Below are 16,497 nucleotides of genomic sequence, written 5' to 3'. Positions count from 1 at the left end.
TGTAAAGAAAACTGAAGAAATGGCCTGTCACAGGGACACTGCAGAGTGAGGCGGGGTGTGGGGAGAACCAGAGCCTGTGGACTGAAGTGGGCTTCAGCGGCCTGAGTCTGTAGAGGGGAGACTGGCAGCCCAGAGTGTGCCAGGAGGCTCTACTCGGATGCTCAGAGCAAAGCTTTGTTTTTAACTCCTGCTCTCAGCTCGGTGGCCTCGGACAGGGACTGGCTGCACTAAGCATTGGTTTCCTGACCAGCAAAACCAGAATCCAGATACCAGCATCTTACTGTGGGTTTAGAAGGGGAATACACGATAACTGGGTGGCGTGGCTCAGCCAGCCGTTCCCAAAGTGACTTGGTTTTACAATGCCATTCTGGTTGCGGGCCAGGACCGTTAAACACAGACACGCAGCACAGAAGTTGAGTTAGTGCTGGACAAAGAGCACAGACCTGGAGCCTTAGAGGCAGGAGAACCCATGCAGGTAGCAGGTAGCAGTGTTGGAACTACTAGAGAGACCTGGGTAACAATGACTTCCAGGGAGAGCTGGGGTCCATATGCGTCTAGACCCAGCAGCCTGCTGTGCAGGGTCAGCCAGCTCATAGAGAAGCAACCCTGGGCTTCGTTGGCCAGATACATAAAGGAACGACTCAGCTCTGGGGCTGTCTCTAGAAGCAAATGAGCATAGCAAAGTGCCAATAAAACTTGATTTACAAAAGCAGGTAGTTGGGCAGGTTTGACCCTCAGGGGCATGCTAGCTCGGAGGCCTTGAGAATCCTGTGCAAGGAGAGATGGTGGGAATGCATGTGAAAACTGAAGAAATGGCCTGTCACAGGGACACTGCAGAGTGAGGCGGGGTGTGGGGAGAACCAGAGCCTGTGGACTGAAGTGGGCTTCAGCGGCCTGAGCCTCCAGAGGGGAGACTGGCAGCCCAGAGTGTGCCAGGAGGCTCTACTCAGATGCTCAGAGCAAAGCTTTGTTTTTAACTCCTGCTCTCAGCTCGGTGGCCTCGGACAGGGACTGGCTGCACTAAGCATTGGTTTCCTGACCAGCAAAACCAGAATCCAGATACCAGCATCTTACTGTGGGTTTAGAAGGGGAATATACGATAACTGGGTGGCGTGGCTCAGCCAGCCATTCCCAAAGTGACTTGGTTTTTACAATGCCATTCCGGTTGCGGGCCAGGACCGTTAAACACAGACACGCAGCACAGAAGTTGAGTTAGTGCTGGACAAAGAGCACAGACCTGGAGCCTTAGAGGCAGGAGAACCCATGCAGGTAGCAGGTAGCAGTGTTGGAACTACTAGAGAGACCTGGGTAACAATGACTTCCAGGGAGAGCTGGGGTCCATATGTGTCTAGACCCAGCAGCCTGCTGTGCAGGGTCAGCCAGCTCATAGAGAAGCAACCCTGGACTTCGTTGGCCAGATACATAAAGGAACGACTCAGCTCTGGTGCTGTCTCTAGAAGCAAATGAGCATAGCAAAGTGCCGATAAAACTTGATTTACAAAAGCAGGTAGTTGGGCAGGTTTGACCCTCAGGGGCACGCTAGCTCGGAGGCCTTGAGAATCCTGTGCAAGGAGAGGTGGTGGGAATGCATGTGGTAGAGGCTGTACTGTCCCCACACAGCCTGGGGCTCAGAGGCCAGAGGAGGGATTTGGGGAGATGAAGTGTGGCAAAGCTCTCAGCATTTTCTGAATGAAACCAGTGTCTTCCATGTGAAGGGAGCACTGGCCTCTGCCTGTGCTAATGGGGCTTTGGTTTCAGCCGCAGGGCCACAGTCCTGAGCCAGTCCCCATCCACAGGTCCCAGAACGGAAGTGAAACAGCACCAGTAGGTGATCCAGGGTACGCACAGCTCTGTAGCAAAGCTAGGAGGAGTGAGATGCCACTGGTCGGCTGCACAAAACTCAGCCATGTGAATGAGGTAGTAAAGGGTCATAGTGTCTGATGCGTCTTATACCCACACCTCCAATGGTCTCCTAGGCCAGCACTAAAACCTGGGACTCCACAGGGACGGATAGAAATGCAAACCCCTCCTGGTCATGGTCATGCTCCTCAGGTAGAGTCTATTCCCAGGGATCTGTGAACACTGGGATTTGTAAAAGTTATGATTCAGTTGCCAAAATCTTAAATATCTAACTATTACAAATATAAAATATTATTTCTGGGCCATTGGTTTGCAGTTGGAAGATATATTCACATAAGAATTCCCTTTTCTAAGGGGTTGGAGAGATGGCTCGTTGGTTAAGAGCACTGGCTGCTCTTGCAAAGGACCTGGATTCGGTTCCCAGCACCCACATGGTAGATTACAACAGTCCATAACTCCAGTTCCAGGGGGATCTGACACTCTTCTAACCTCCACGGTCATTGCACAATATGAGTACACTTACATACATGCACAATTTGCTTACATACAGGCAATACACTCATACACATAATAAATAATAAATATATTTTAAAAGAATTCCCTTTTCTAGGACTGGGGATGTGACTCAGTACAGTCCTTGCCTAGCATGAATAAAGTCCTGGGTTCCATCCTAGCACCTCATCATATAAAACTGGGAGTGGTGGTACACACCTGTAATCCCAGCACTCGGGAGGTGGGGACAAGGGGATCAGATGTTCAAGGTCATGCTGGGCTACATAGTGAGTTCGAGGCCAACCTGGAATGTGTGGGACGCTGTCTCAGAAAGAGTTGGGAAGGAAAGAATTCAAGAATTTCCCTTTCCAGGTTCTTTTGTTCAGTCTAGAACATTTGTAAGCCTCCAAGTGTTCTCTTCCTTTCACAGAAGAGACTTGTGTTTGTGGTGCGGTCACGGGTGGTGGCCAGAGTCCCACAGTCTCTCTCTGGAGACTGGGTTGACTCCAACGAGGGGCAGCTGAGCGAGAGTGCATGCCAGTGCAGGGGCCCAGGACTTGGGGGAGACTTGGGATCTGTGCGGTTGCCTCTGACATTGTCCTCAGCGGTCTCTCCCTTTCTGCTCATGTTCTGGAACCAGTGGCAGAGGTCCAAGGCCAATCCAGGGCTCAGAAATGCTATTCCAGGCTCCAGGGCTTCCAAGGGCTCTTCTTCAGCTTGCTTGTAAATAAGTGCTGGGTTGTGTTGGCTAGAGAGGCCTATGCCCCCCCCCACCTCCAGTCCCCTGGTAGGCTCTAGAACTAGCTCAGGCTCACAGTCCACAGACCTGACCTGGCTGCCTGAGGTATGCTCGGAGCCCCAGAGGCCACACTGACTCTTGAAAAGGAGGAAACAGCATATTACATGGGACTTTGCAACCTGTGTAGGGCAGGAGCTGGTGCCTCTTAAAGAGCTGATTTGGGCAGCTCTGCAGCTGGGTGAATTCTGTAGCCTTCCCTGCCTTTCACACTTGCTTCCTCCTTTGGAAGGGCCAAGGGTGTAGCTGAACTGAGTCTGGATCCCTGGAAGGAAGGCAGAGGTCCTGGGAGAGCAGCTAGTCCCAAGGGAGGGTGGGCTGGCAGCTGAGCCCTGGTTCACAGAATGATCTCATCCCGGTTGAAACCCTGGCTTTCCAGTGCCAGTGACGGTACTTGTTGAAAAGGCACAAATGTTGTCTGCTTCTTGTAATCTCACTTCTTACAAATATTAGTGCTCTGGAAGAAAGATTTATTTTAATAATGTGAGTTTTAGGGGGGTTTCCCTGTGGTTAATGCTGTTTTATTACTCTATCCCTGCCAGAAAGTGCATTTTAAGAGTTTCAATTCAAAATTAAATATGACCTCAGTGTTTTAAAATACAATTGCATTAGCTGTCCATTCAATAGTTGCTTAAGATTTTTTTGGCCACTAATGCACACTCAATATACTTGTCTGATATTAAATACAGTATTTTTGACTCCGCTGACCAGCCAACGCAACCAGCCAACTTGTCCCAGCTGCAGCAGCTCACTGGAGAAGCAGGGCTTTCTCAGAAGTGAGCAAGAGAGACCTGTCCCAGAGAAAAGGGCAGAGCCATCATGTATCATCAACTGGGCTTTTCTGTAAAAAGTCCATTGCATTTGATAATAGAGAACTATCTATTATTTATTTAGAACTGTACAAACCAATTTACAAGGTAGGTAATTTAGTGGCAGGATTACTTATTAATGAGCCCAGTACACAAGCTAATGGGACTAAACCCTGGGAGGTCAATCCGCATCTAATCCAATCCTCATCTAATCCTTGCCTTTTGGAAAAAGAGAGAGAGAGAGAGAGAGAGAGAGAGAGAGAGAGAGAGAGAGAGAGATGGGCCCTGTCTTCAGCATATTTAGTTATTATTTTAAATTTTATACTCCATTGCAAAAATGTCTGACTACCATGATAGCAGAGTTAGTCTGTAAGTGGTATGGCGATCCAGTCTGTGAACTGAATCAGGGGTGGCATGCTCTAGCCTCGTTAACACCAAATGTATTGATCCTCTGTGATCTCAGGAGAAGAGGCAAGCTGGTTCTTAAGGAAAGGTGACAGTCAAAACCCACATGCTTGGGAGAGAAAAAGCTCATGGGGGCCTAGCTTCCTTCCTCCTGTCCTCCCGCCCTCCCTCCTGTCCGTCCTCCCTCCCTCCCTTCCTCTGTCCCTCCCTCCCTCCTTCTTTCCTTCCCTCACTCCGTCTGTCCTTCCTTCCTTCTAGAACTAGGCTGGGTCCTGACTGCCCTTCTCAGTACTTTGATTCTGGGAGTCCCCTCCCATTGTTCCCCATACCCCACACCATCAGAGTCCCAGCAGGAGTGGAGGGAAGCCCTGAGCTTCTGCAGGGTCTTCTGGTGTAGAGAAGCTGATACCTACACAGTGGGCCTGCTGCGTGTCACAGGTAGTGGTGGGGTTCTCCCCAGTAGGACCGAAGTTCAGTCTTCTGTTAGCCATGCAGTGAGCTCCTCTTGAGAAGCAGAGAATCCTGATTTTAAAACAAGGGTATGGCCCAGTGGCTTGCGGACTAGCTAGAATCCGGTGCTTTTTCTGCAGTTACAAGAAGCTGGGGCTCGAGGTTTTGCTGGTAGTTGTTTTTCTTCGTTTTAATTATTTTATTTTTGTAGGATTTTTGTGGGTTTCATACAATATAGTTTGTTGGTATTTAGATCCCCTCCCCTTTCTGCACCTCCCCCCAATGCCCAATTTGATGTACTTGCATTCACACTTGTGTGTGTGCACACACGTGCATGTGTAAAACAGTTGCTTATAGAGTCTGATTTGTTTCCCAGATGTCCTTCAGTGTAGGTCCATCTCCTGGGCCCACCAAGAGTCCCATCCTTGTAAGACACTGTCTCTCCCTCCCAGCAGCCATCAATTGCCAAAAGTTCCTTAGGTTGGGTTGGGATTTCTTACCCACTTCCCTGTGTCCTTGCTGGAATCTTGTCTGATTTGAGCTTGCATGGGACTTGTGCCCGTTGTCAGCATTGCTGTGAGTTCATATGAGCAACTGACCAGCTGTCTGGAAGACTCTGTTTCCTTGTGCCTCCTCTTCTGCAATGATCCCTGAGCCCTGCAAAGCAGAGGTTTGAAATCGCCGTCTTATTCAGGGTTGAGCACTCTGGGGCCTTTTGTTCTCTACACATTGCCAAGTTGTGGGTTTCTGCGTTAATCACCTTCTGCTGCATAAGGGAACTTCTCTGGTGAGAGTTAAGAGATGTATTCATCCTAAGTGTAGAGGTTGCATTGGTCAAACGGAGGGAGTGTCTGTAAGATGCTTAACCCTCAGTGACACGTCTTAGTTGCTTTTTGCTTTTGCTTTATGTCATCCTGCAGTCATAGGGGACGACCAGGCACAAAGGAAAGCCCCTTCCTCTTTCCTGCACCATTTCTAGGCTCTGGCTGTATAGTCTATCCAAGTAAACAAAATCAGCTGTGAGGCCCATTCCCTGGGCTTTGGCAAACTCTGTCATTCTGTAGCCCTGCAACAAAGGCTGGAAAGGCAGGAAAATGACTCTTGTGCTATTTAGAAGACCTTTGTGGGTTATTCTTTCTAGGAAATGGTTGTCAGCAAGTTATTCATTGGAGAAATGAAATCTGAAATGCAGGTGTTTTTTGTGCACTTGGTGTGGTGGATCACCTTCACACCCTTCCAGTCCCTTATTTATTCATGCACCAGGAAAACATTGTGTGCCAAATGATGCCAGATGGGACCCCAGAGTTGGGAGGTAGTCAGGGCTGGGTCTGCTCTCCTGGAGCCATCTTGGTGAGGAGTCTGTGGTTTGGCTTCTCTGTACAACCCCGTCCCTGTCTTGCCATCTTGTCAGGTCATAGGAAGCAGGGTTCTGACCTTAGTCACTCTGCATGTCACTTCTAGAGGGCCAAAAATTATGAAGATGGTAGGCATGCAACATTCCGGTGATAGGCCTACTGTGTGACTGCTCCTGGGGAAGGTCAGCAAACATCTGTTCTCCCCAGATAAGCTGTCAGTGATAGGCCAAGGAAATCATCCCACCCAAGTCTGGCTTGGTAAATCAGTGAGTTTATTGTACAGACAGAGAGAAGATTGAATGACTGCTAACCGCATCACCAAAGAGCCCATTCAAGCATGGTGATGACTCAGAAACTGCATTCTGTAGCTCTCAGCCCGATGTACAGGTGACTCCACTGAAGAGTCTCCCTTCCCCATAGTTCACTGTCCAGTTCCCTCAGGGAGGAGCCGCACCGGCCTCTCTCAAGATTTGTATGTGTCTTGAGCTTCTGGATTTTTATGTGTACATGTGTATTGCCTGCATGTGTTAAGTGTACCTGTGTCGTGTAGTGTCCCTGGCAGTCAGAAGACAGCATCAGCTCCCCTGGAACTGAAGTTATGGACAGTTTTTAGCCACCATGTGGGTGCAGGGAATCAAACCATGTGGGTGCAGGGAATCGAACCTACAAGAGCAACCAGTGCCCTTAACCACTGAACCATCTGTCCAGCCTCCAGATTCATTATTAATGAGTCTCCTTCCCTCCAGAAGAAATGTTTGAATTCAGAGGAAAACACTCGGCAAGGTCTCTTACCTGTGTGAAGGATGCTGTCATGTGGACAGCTCACTGAAGGGCTTTTAATCACATGCCTAACACATGGTAGGTATTGATAATGAGGACCGAGCAGGAGGACCTAAGTTTGAGGGGTTTTTCCCCTGTGGTCAGTAGGTTCTCATCTTTGTTAAGTGGACCCTACCCGCCCAAGGTGCTGCTCTGGGTGGTAGGGGTGTGGCGTGGCCCTCCCAGTCAGCCACCTTGCCTGCTGCTGACCTGAACCAGGTCATAGCATTGCGGAACAATAGCCAGCCATCCCTCTCTCTCTGGACAGGCTGTCATGGAGCCCCCACTCCTGAGGCTTACTCGTCCCTTACCACTTCTCCTGTGGAGAGCCAAGGCCCTCTCAACTGGTGTTTCTTTCCCTGGTCCCTACCATCGGGTGTTTCAGAGCCAGCCCTCAATCAGAACACGTGTCATCCTCTCCTAGAGGTCCTTGCAAACCCTTAAAGCCACAGACCACATCGCAGCACATAACAGTCTTTCATACTGTCACCCAAATACTGATTTCCCTTATTTTAACACGTGAAGAAAGGAAGTGATTCCCTCCTTCCTGCTGAGCTGTCTGTGTGTACACTTGACCCAGGCACAGCAAGGTGGGGTGGAGGCTTTGAGGCTACCAGAAGAGGAAACTGCAGGTTGGTCCAACTGAGAAACCAGAATGCAGAGGGTGTTAGAACAGGTAGTTCTTGCAGCCATGTGCACCATGAGGCTAGTTAGCGGGAAAGATGGGAGTGGCTGACCAGATGCCCCATTTGAGATCCCGTGCAGGGATAAGGCGGTAGCAACATTTGGTTTTTTGGTTAGTTAGTCTATACACAGTGACATCCCTTTCCTTGGAGGGCTGGGAATGGGGACTTGTTACAGAGCCCTGAAAATCCTTTGGGAAATACCGTTTTGGAAGTCCCAACAACATGATGAGTTGGGGAAGGATTTTTACACTTTTACCAACATGTAAGCATTTTATTTTAAGCAGCAAAATTGAACTGAGAGAGGAGGATGTACCTTTTGTCTGTGCCTGGAACATGAAAAGGCCTCTTTGTTCACTGCTTGGTAGTGAAGCAAAGGCAACAGAGACATAAGAGCTGTTTGAACTCCTCATTCACCACATTCACAATATTAATAACAGTGTTTCCAGAAGTTGTCACATCAAGTAAAAGATCTTCATTCCAGGCTGTCTTTGGGGGCCAAATTGAGACTGGATGCATGCGTTTAATAAATTGTAGTCTCAAGTAGTCATTTTTGTAAATAATTAGTTTCAGTGAAAGAATAAGTTAGCATATTGTATGCATCTAATGTTGCAAATGCACATGCAGCAAACTTTGCTATTAATCAACAGTCGAGCACCGCAAGTGGGGTCTCATACATAATGAATTGTGCTTAAGCCTCGTGGGTTTCTTGATAGAAAAATAAAAGAAAACACAAGTGTAGTCAGCTTTTGAATAAAATTTAACTAGATTGCCCTGCATCCTGTAATTGTTTTGGAATCATTAGGGACCTGATCACTCATCTGTAGTTTTGGGGTGTTTTCATCTTCATCTGTCAAATACTGGAGACTTTCAATGATATGTTAAAGTGTTGGCAAAATACATTTTTTCTTTTAATGAAATTTACTTATAGGTGTAAAAGTAAATGAGCTTTTAAAAGATATTCTAATACTCCAAGTACACTATTTAAAGTGTCTTTAATATGGTTTATAATTGCTGATGTGTTTTTAAGAAACAATTATTTTTTAAAGAAAAAATATGCAATTCTTGCGGGGAAGAATTTAAAATTTACATAAAATGTTCTCTAATTTTTTTTTTGGTGGATGTTTTAAAATACTTTGGTAAATTCTTTTGTGATCTAGTTTAGGTTCAGGAATCCACTTGAGCCTCAATTATTTAAAGTAGGGTCTCACTATGTAGCTTGGACTGGCCTCAAACTCAAAATCCTCCTGCCTCACCCATCTTATTAAGCCTAATATTTTGAAGGATTGGGGTGCTTGTGAAAAACTGGTTTTAGCAGCATCTCTGTGCCATTCAGAAAGTGATTAAATGGAACATCACTAAGTTTGATGCTACCTGGCCCCTCTACTCTTGACCCTGGAACAGGAATTGTTTGGTGGCTTGCGATGGTGTTAAGAATATAAAAGTCACATGGGGTGTGGTAAAGGACGTAAAAATTCAGTCAGGTGCTTGAGTGAACGCAGAGCCTCTGATATGGGTGTAGGGTAGGACACTGCCTTCCCTTCAAGCTGTCTGGACCCTCTCCTTCTGAGCTAGGAGTGGATACCTTCATCACCTGTTTCCCTCTCTGGAATGATAGGAAGTCTTCCTTAGTCAGAGAGTGTGTCTTTGAATAAAGGTGATCTGGGGACTGAGAGATGGCTCAGCAGTTAAAAGTGCTGGCTGTCCTTGCAGAAGACCCAGGTTTGAATCCCAACACCCACATGGCAAGCTAACAACTGTCCGTAACACCAGTTCCAGGGACTCCAATGCCCTCTCTGTCCTCTGAGGGCATTGCACAACAATGGTGTACTTACACACATGCAGGCATAACCCTCATACACATAAAATAAAAATAAATCAACCAGAAAAGAGGTAGGCTGTCGGTCAACTTTCCAATAGAGTGGTAAAGCACTTAGGATTCAGAATTTAAGAGGAAGGAATGTTTATTTTCGCTCATGATTTCAGTCTGTGGTCTCACAGCCCCATTGCTTTGGGCTTCTCTGAGAAGAAACATCAAGACAGAAAGACTTGATGCAGTTGGGAAGCAGAGGGGCCATGACCCCAGAATCCCTTTCAAGAACACACTTCAGTGACCCAACTTCCTCCCTCCAGTCCTCACCTCCTGAAGGTTCCACCTCCATCCATAGTCCCCTAGGCCAGAGATCAAGCTGGGCATTTGAAGGGCATTTCAGACCCAAACTCTAGCAGTACAAAGTTCATCAGTAAACTCACGTGTTAGGAGTGGTGGGTATTCTTGTTTTAAAAAATTAACTGTTGGCAGTTATGGTGGCCCATGTCTTTAATCCCAGCACTGGGGAGGCTGAGGCAGGCAGATCTCTATGAGATTGAGGCCAGCCTGGTCTACATAGCGAGTTTGGGGTCAGCTGGGGCTATAGGGAAACCCTGTCTCAAAAAAAAATTAACTATCAGTTTTGCATATGTCTAAATGCATTGCTATTTCATGCATGCGTGTTCATTATTTTCCTTATCTTTTATTGTGGAAAGTACTGTACCTCTGGGTGGTGGGAATCAGTGACATAACCAGCCTGTGAGTTTGTGAGAATGGTACAAGATCGTCACCTCCATCCCTGTCAGCAAGCTGCTGCAGGGCAGAATGGCCCCGTGCATCAGTGGTGAGCCCCTGAGTGGCCCCGTGCATTGGTGGCAAGCCCATGAGTGGCCCCGTGCATCAGTGGTGAGCCTCTGAGTGGCCCCGTGCATCGGTGGCAAGCCCATGAGTGGCCCCGTGCATCAGTGGTGAGCCCCTGAGTGGCCCTGTGCATCGGTGGTGAGCCCCTGAGTGGCCCTGTGCATCGGTGGTGAGCCTGTGAGTGGCCCCGTGCATTGGTGGTGAGCCCCTGAGTGGCCCTGTGCATCGGTGGTGAGCCCCTGAGTGGCCCCGTGCATTGGTGGTGAGCCCCTGAGTGGCCCCGTGCATCGGTGGTGAGCCCGTGAGTGGCCCCATGCATCAGTGGTGAGCCCGTGAGTGGCCCCGTGCATCGGTGGTGAGCCCATGAGTGGCCCCGTGCATCGGTGGCGAGCCCCTGATGACCTGCCTGTGGTTTTTCACCTTTGGCCCTGTTTCCTTATTGGGGCTGCTGTTTATTATCCCAGACATTAGCTCTTTAATTATTCCATTGTATTTCCTAAAAGAACTCTAGAAGAGGTGAACTGTCAGGTCTGCGTGGTGGTGTCGTGACAGCCGTGGCCACCAGGCAGTGCCACAGAGCAATCCCTCACATTGTTGGTTCAGGAGCTGAGGAAGGAAAGGAGCCCTCCGCAGCCCCCTCCAAACATGGGGTTGTTTGAAAGGCAGTAGGGAGAGCCGCTGCTGTTGCCCTGTGTGTGTCACCTTCATGTCCCCTCTACCTGCACAGCTGGCTACAGGTGCTGGAGGAAGGGCCCCCCTAGGTGGGTGCTCTCCCCGGTAAGCCCCATGCATGGTGCTTGCGTGGAATCATTCCTGCACTGGGCTGGAATGAAGAGTTTAAAGGCTTTATTCCGCCTGCCTTTTTCTAAAATGTGGTCTTTATTGATAGCAGGTACAGCATGGTTTGTTTCTTGTCTTCAGTCCCATCCCTGGAAGAAAAATGCCTGTGCTTCAGTGAGGAGTTGTAATTAGATGCGGGACACATCCATCAAACACAAGCCACTCGGCTAGAGATCGTCTAAATTGGACATAATTGTGCACGTGCCAGCACGACGGAGCGAGTCTCCACACGATGTTTATAAAGTCACCTCTCCTGCAGCTGGAGCTCAGTGAGCCTGTGAAGTCTGCGGCTCCGTCCCAGGGCTTCCTACCCTCCACACCACACACTGGAAGCCCGAGCAGGCGAGGTGATCTCAGCTTCAGAAATGCCTCTCACCGAGGGCTATGCAGTATGCTGCATGTGGCCTTAGCGCTGGGCTCATCCTCCTATGAAGCACCCTGCCAGGCACGCCACACGTTTCCATGCAGCCTCCTCTACGCCTTGCTGAAGGACACAGCCTGTGTCGGCTCCTTGCCAGAGTCTAGAAGAGCGCTGGTCCCTAGAACTCTTTTCTTACGTGACCTCCAGTGTCGCAATTAACATCCCCAAAAGGCAACATGAAGGGTCATCCTCTAGAGGAAGAAACTGGAAGTACGCTGGGTCATAGAGTGATGACGTCACACTCGGTCCTGTCATCCTGTCTGTCCCATGAACCCACTCCCAGGCAGAACCAATGTTCCCCATCACATGTGAGTAGCTCATAATGAAGTTGTGGCCTCTTCTCTGACCTCAAATGAGATTTAAGGCCAAAACTCTCATTTTAATGCCTTGGGAAGTAGAAGTCATTGAGAAATGAGCCTTTAACGATTCTCTCCCGCCTGTGACCTAGGCATACCACACTCTGCATGCGCAAGTCTCCCATGGGCTGGGTGATGTTTTACATTGTTGAGAGAATCGAATCTGTAACCTGGGAAGGACGGGAAAAGGGGGGACAGGTGTGCCCTTCTGTCCCGTGTATCACAGCATGCACACGTCAGTGCTCGGTGACGAAGGAGACCCCAGACAAGGCTCCTGAGGAAAGCTCTGGTTTTGTGATGCCTATTGTGCAGAGCCATGTTCTCCCTGACCTCCACCCAGTGGTTAACTAACGTGACTAGATTCAGAGGACAAGACTGGGGTAACCAGGCAGAGCTTCCATGCCACACATGCATCCCTCCCCACGCCTCAAGACCGGCTCCCTTCCATCTTGGCTGTTTCCTTCCTGTTTCTGAGTGTCTCTGTGTCTTGACATCCTTCATACAGCTTCATGAGCTTTATACAGGAGAGTACAGGTATGCTCATGTGACAGAAGATGAGGCTGGGACTTTTGTTGTTCCCATGTTTAGAAGTAAAAGGACAGAAGTTCAGCAGCAGCTCAACTTCCTGTGGCGTGTTCTGTGCTCTGGCATTCCAGGAGGTAGCACACTCTTGGCCTGAGGTTGCCAACCATTGCCAGTTTCTAGAAGAATCCTCAGACCGTGGTTGGCCCCAGCCTCACCGCTTCAAGACACCCTGCACTCTGTCTCCCCATGGCAGAGGCTCAAGGAAGTAGAGTGTCTCTCTCAGCCCCCAGCCATCCTCTTGTGCCTAGTTAAAAAGAAAAGGGAGATTTGTGTCACAATCTTCACCTCTGTATTTATGACTCTGTGGGGGCAGCAACATGCTGGAAGTGCCTAGGGAGATGGACCGATGTGCCTCCTGCATTACCCGCTGGTGTGGGAGCAAAGGTCCCCGTGCGGCACCTGGCGCTAGGGCTTTGCATCTCATCCAAGGCTGGTGCTGAGGAAAGTGGGATATGGAATTTTAAAAAGTGTGGGCCACAGAGCCCCTAATTATTGGAGTTTCAGGGTTCGTCAGTGGGGAAGCCTGGAGAAACTCCCCCATCATAAGAGCAGCCGTTACTGGTGCTGTCGTGCTGTGGCTCTTCTCTGGACAAGCAGCAGGAAAGGCTGGAGGAGGAGGGCAGGAGAATAAATTTCATTTTATTGTAGAAATGGAAATTTGTGTCATGGCTTTAAAAATCTGGTTTTATGTGTGTGTTTAAAGCCATTCATTTTAAATGTAGTCTCATAAATCCTTGCTTCAGAATCAAAGCTGTTTAATTACATTTCACCCATGGCTAGTTATCTAATGCTGATAGAGAAAGAGTTAGAAGAAGAGGTACAGAGTAAATCAGAGGTGAGATCTTAAGCACAAGCATAAAAAATCAATTTAAGATGAATTTGACTACTATAAAAATTCTTCACATATCCTTTTAAGAGCGAGAAATGGAAGGAAACAGCTCAAATGTCAGCTCCCTTCACAAGGTTGGAGGTAGAACCAATATGGGCAGCACACAAGGCTGAGGAGTCATTAAGAAATACAGAAGCCCCTGCCTCATGCTCTCAGATGCCTCCTGCGCCTGGTAAACAGTGACTTCCCCGAGGGACCGCTATGTGCAGTGTCCTGTCAACACCCACAGGTCCTGAAGGCTGACTCTGAGCCTGACACTGAGATGCTGACTAAACTCGGCTGCCTGATCCGCCTGCATCCGCCTCATCCCACCCACCACTCCAGTTTCCTTGACGAGTTGGCCAAAGTCTGCTATAAAAAGTACCAGGCCAGAGTGGTTTGCCACATGGCCCAGAGGCAGAGTTGTCCCTCCCCTGTCCTTGGTTGAGGGTTGGGGCATGTGGACATGAGTTCTGATCACTATCCATCTGAGCAGGTAGAATTAACCACAAATACTACTGGTGGCCCACTCTGGAGGGTCTCTGCTTACCCCCAGCAGACACCATGCCTGCCCCTCATTTTTCTCACCACTCCTAGTGACCATGAGGGTAAATCACATATTTCTCCATCTCCCCTCTTAGATATCCTCAGTCTACCACTCACCCGGTTAGTGAGGAACAGAGCAAGTATCGAAGGGCTGGGCTTGTGTCTCTAAAATTGATCATAGCTGAGCTAAGCACAGGTAGAAGTTGTCCCTCCCCAGATTAGACATCACTAATAGGAAAAGCAGTCAGGGCATTGAGACATTTCCATCTCCCCAGGACACGAGAAAGATGGCGGGAGTGAAGGGGGGTACAGTCTCTGTTGGGGTGAGGGGTAAGCCCAGCATCCCTGGGGCCTAGCTGAGATATACAGGCAGTGGCTGGGGCTGAGATCCTACCTGCTTGCTCAGGCACTGAGCTGAGTGAGGGCCCTGCCTAGCAGCTCAGAAAAGCCTGGTCCTGTTCTGCCCAGTTGTGATATCAACAGGATCAGTCAGCTCAGGGCTTCAAGTTTTGGGAGTGCCTAGACAATCATTAATGAAGTGAAACCAGAACAACATCCAGGTACTACATAGGGCTTTTGTGTGTGTGTGTGTGTGTGTGTGTGTGTGTGTGTGTGTGTGTAGATGGTGGGTGGGTCATAGGGTACAAATGACAGCTCAGATGCCCTCCTCCTTGCTTTTTGAGACAGGGTCTGTGCTGGGCCGGGAGCTCACCAAGTGTGAGCCCCAGGGATCCACTTGTCTTCCCCTCCCTCTCCAGCACTGAGATTATTAAGCATGCACCACCGAGCCCAGCTGCTTGACAAGGGTGCTAAGGATTGAACTGGGGCCTTGAGCTTGTGTGGGAAGCACTTTACCATGTGAGCACCTTCCCAGCCCTCCCAGGCCTGACTTCTGTCACTCATCCACTTCTGCCCCATTCTGGCTGCTGTCTCCAGCCATCCTCTGGTTCCATCTAAATGTCCAGCAGTGTTTGTGTACTTAAAGAGCTTTTCTAGAAGACTTTCTGTCCTCTCTGAAAACAGTGTGATGGGACCCTGTGTGCGTCTCATCCCGGAAGTTCTTTTTCTGAATGATCCAAGGACTTAGTGAGAATGCTAAGCCTCCACTGACACCTGTTTGCAAGGCCCTGCTGACAGGTCTCAGTGTCCTGTGGGACTCAAATCTGCAGGACACAGAGAATCAGGAAACTGCCCACCAGTGCATTGTGTGTCTCCTGACCTGTGATGTCAACAGCATCAGCCAACTCAGGGCTTAAAGTTTTGGGTGTGCCTGTGTGTTCATAGCTGGTGGGCGGGTCGTAAGGCACAAATGACAACTCAGGTATCCTCTTATTTGTTTTTGAGACAGGGTCTCTCATGGGCCAGGAGTTCACCAAGTGTGAACCTCGCCCCACATGAAATTCCCGTCATGTCCATGGAACATAGGACACTGGTTTCCCTGACCACGCGCTCACCTTCCTGTGACTCCCGAGAGCCTTCTGCCTCACCTCTGAGGTCCTTTCACCTCTGTGCTCTTCATCCATGCTGTTGCTCCCCCAGGTGACTCTGGTGACTCCTCTCTGTGGAGCCCATCTCGCCCATGGCCTGGCCTGGGCTCCTGGCCCTCAGCCTCACCTGTCGCACTGTGCCAGGCCACATTTCCAAAGCTGAATGGAGACCTCCCCTCTTCACCAAGATGGCCACATGTGGACACAGACACTCTGTGGACTGAACAGATGAGCCAGCCTTCATGGGATCCAAGAACAGGGAAGGTCAGATTGGCAGCCCAAGGAATCTCCAAGCCTGTGCTGCCCACTTTCCCATGAGAACCCAGACACAGATACCTAAGAAGACCAGAAAGTCTATGCTCACCGGGCCTGGGAAGTCACAGGGGAAATGCCACTGTCTAGGGTCCAGGAAAGTTGAGGAGGAAGATCCTCTGGGAAAACAGACCCAGTGCTTGTGCCTCCTGGGTGTGGAGACCAGGAAACTGAAACAGAAACCGGGTGTGCCACAGAACCCCAGACCCTTCGCAGGACATCTTCCTGGCCTGTGGAACACAGGCCAGACACCAACTGAGGATGAGCAGCGGGCTCCATGCAGAGCCAATCAAGGAACAGAAGATGGCCCCGTGAAGGAACAGCAGGAAGCCATCGAAGCTGTTAGGAAAAACTTAGATTTAATGGCCGAGCATCAGCAGGATGAGGACCATGAAGAACAAGCAGGAGGATTGGTACTAAGCCCCTGCTAGTAAGCACCTGCCACCAGATGTCCCAGTCAGGAGAGGAGTTGCCCTGCTGTTGTTGAAATACTAAACTCACAGGGTGATATCAGCACACACTGCTGAGAATGTGAGTCAGCTCAGTCCAAGGAGCTTCCCCCAGTATAACAAAATGCTATCCGAGATGTAGGGTGCCTCCTCTGCTGTTGGAATTCCAGGGGGGAGGGGTGGGATGTGGGTGCTACAGTCTAGTTACTTGGTGATTTTTAGACTTTTTAAATGTATTTTTATTTTATGTGTATGAACATTTTGCCTACATGTATATATGTATCCCATGTATG

General features: G+C 49.3%; 1 protein-coding gene across 2 annotated transcripts in view; it reads left to right on the top strand.

Moving 5' to 3' along the window:
• Positions 1 to 16,497, top strand: part of Mgmt (O-6-methylguanine-DNA methyltransferase) — a 268,737-nt gene that overhangs the window by 198,376 nt on the left and 53,864 nt on the right. The gene's annotated exons all lie outside the window — the stretch shown is intronic.

This window comes from Nannospalax galili, unplaced genomic scaffold (genome assembly GCF_000622305.1).
Source record: "Nannospalax galili isolate Female #2095 unplaced genomic scaffold, S.galili_v1.0 scaffold810, whole genome shotgun sequence".
Taxonomy (NCBI): Eukaryota; Metazoa; Chordata; class Mammalia; order Rodentia; family Spalacidae; genus Nannospalax; species Nannospalax galili.
Note: the sequence above shows the minus strand (reverse complement) of the source record. Positions and strands in the feature narration are given on the sequence as shown.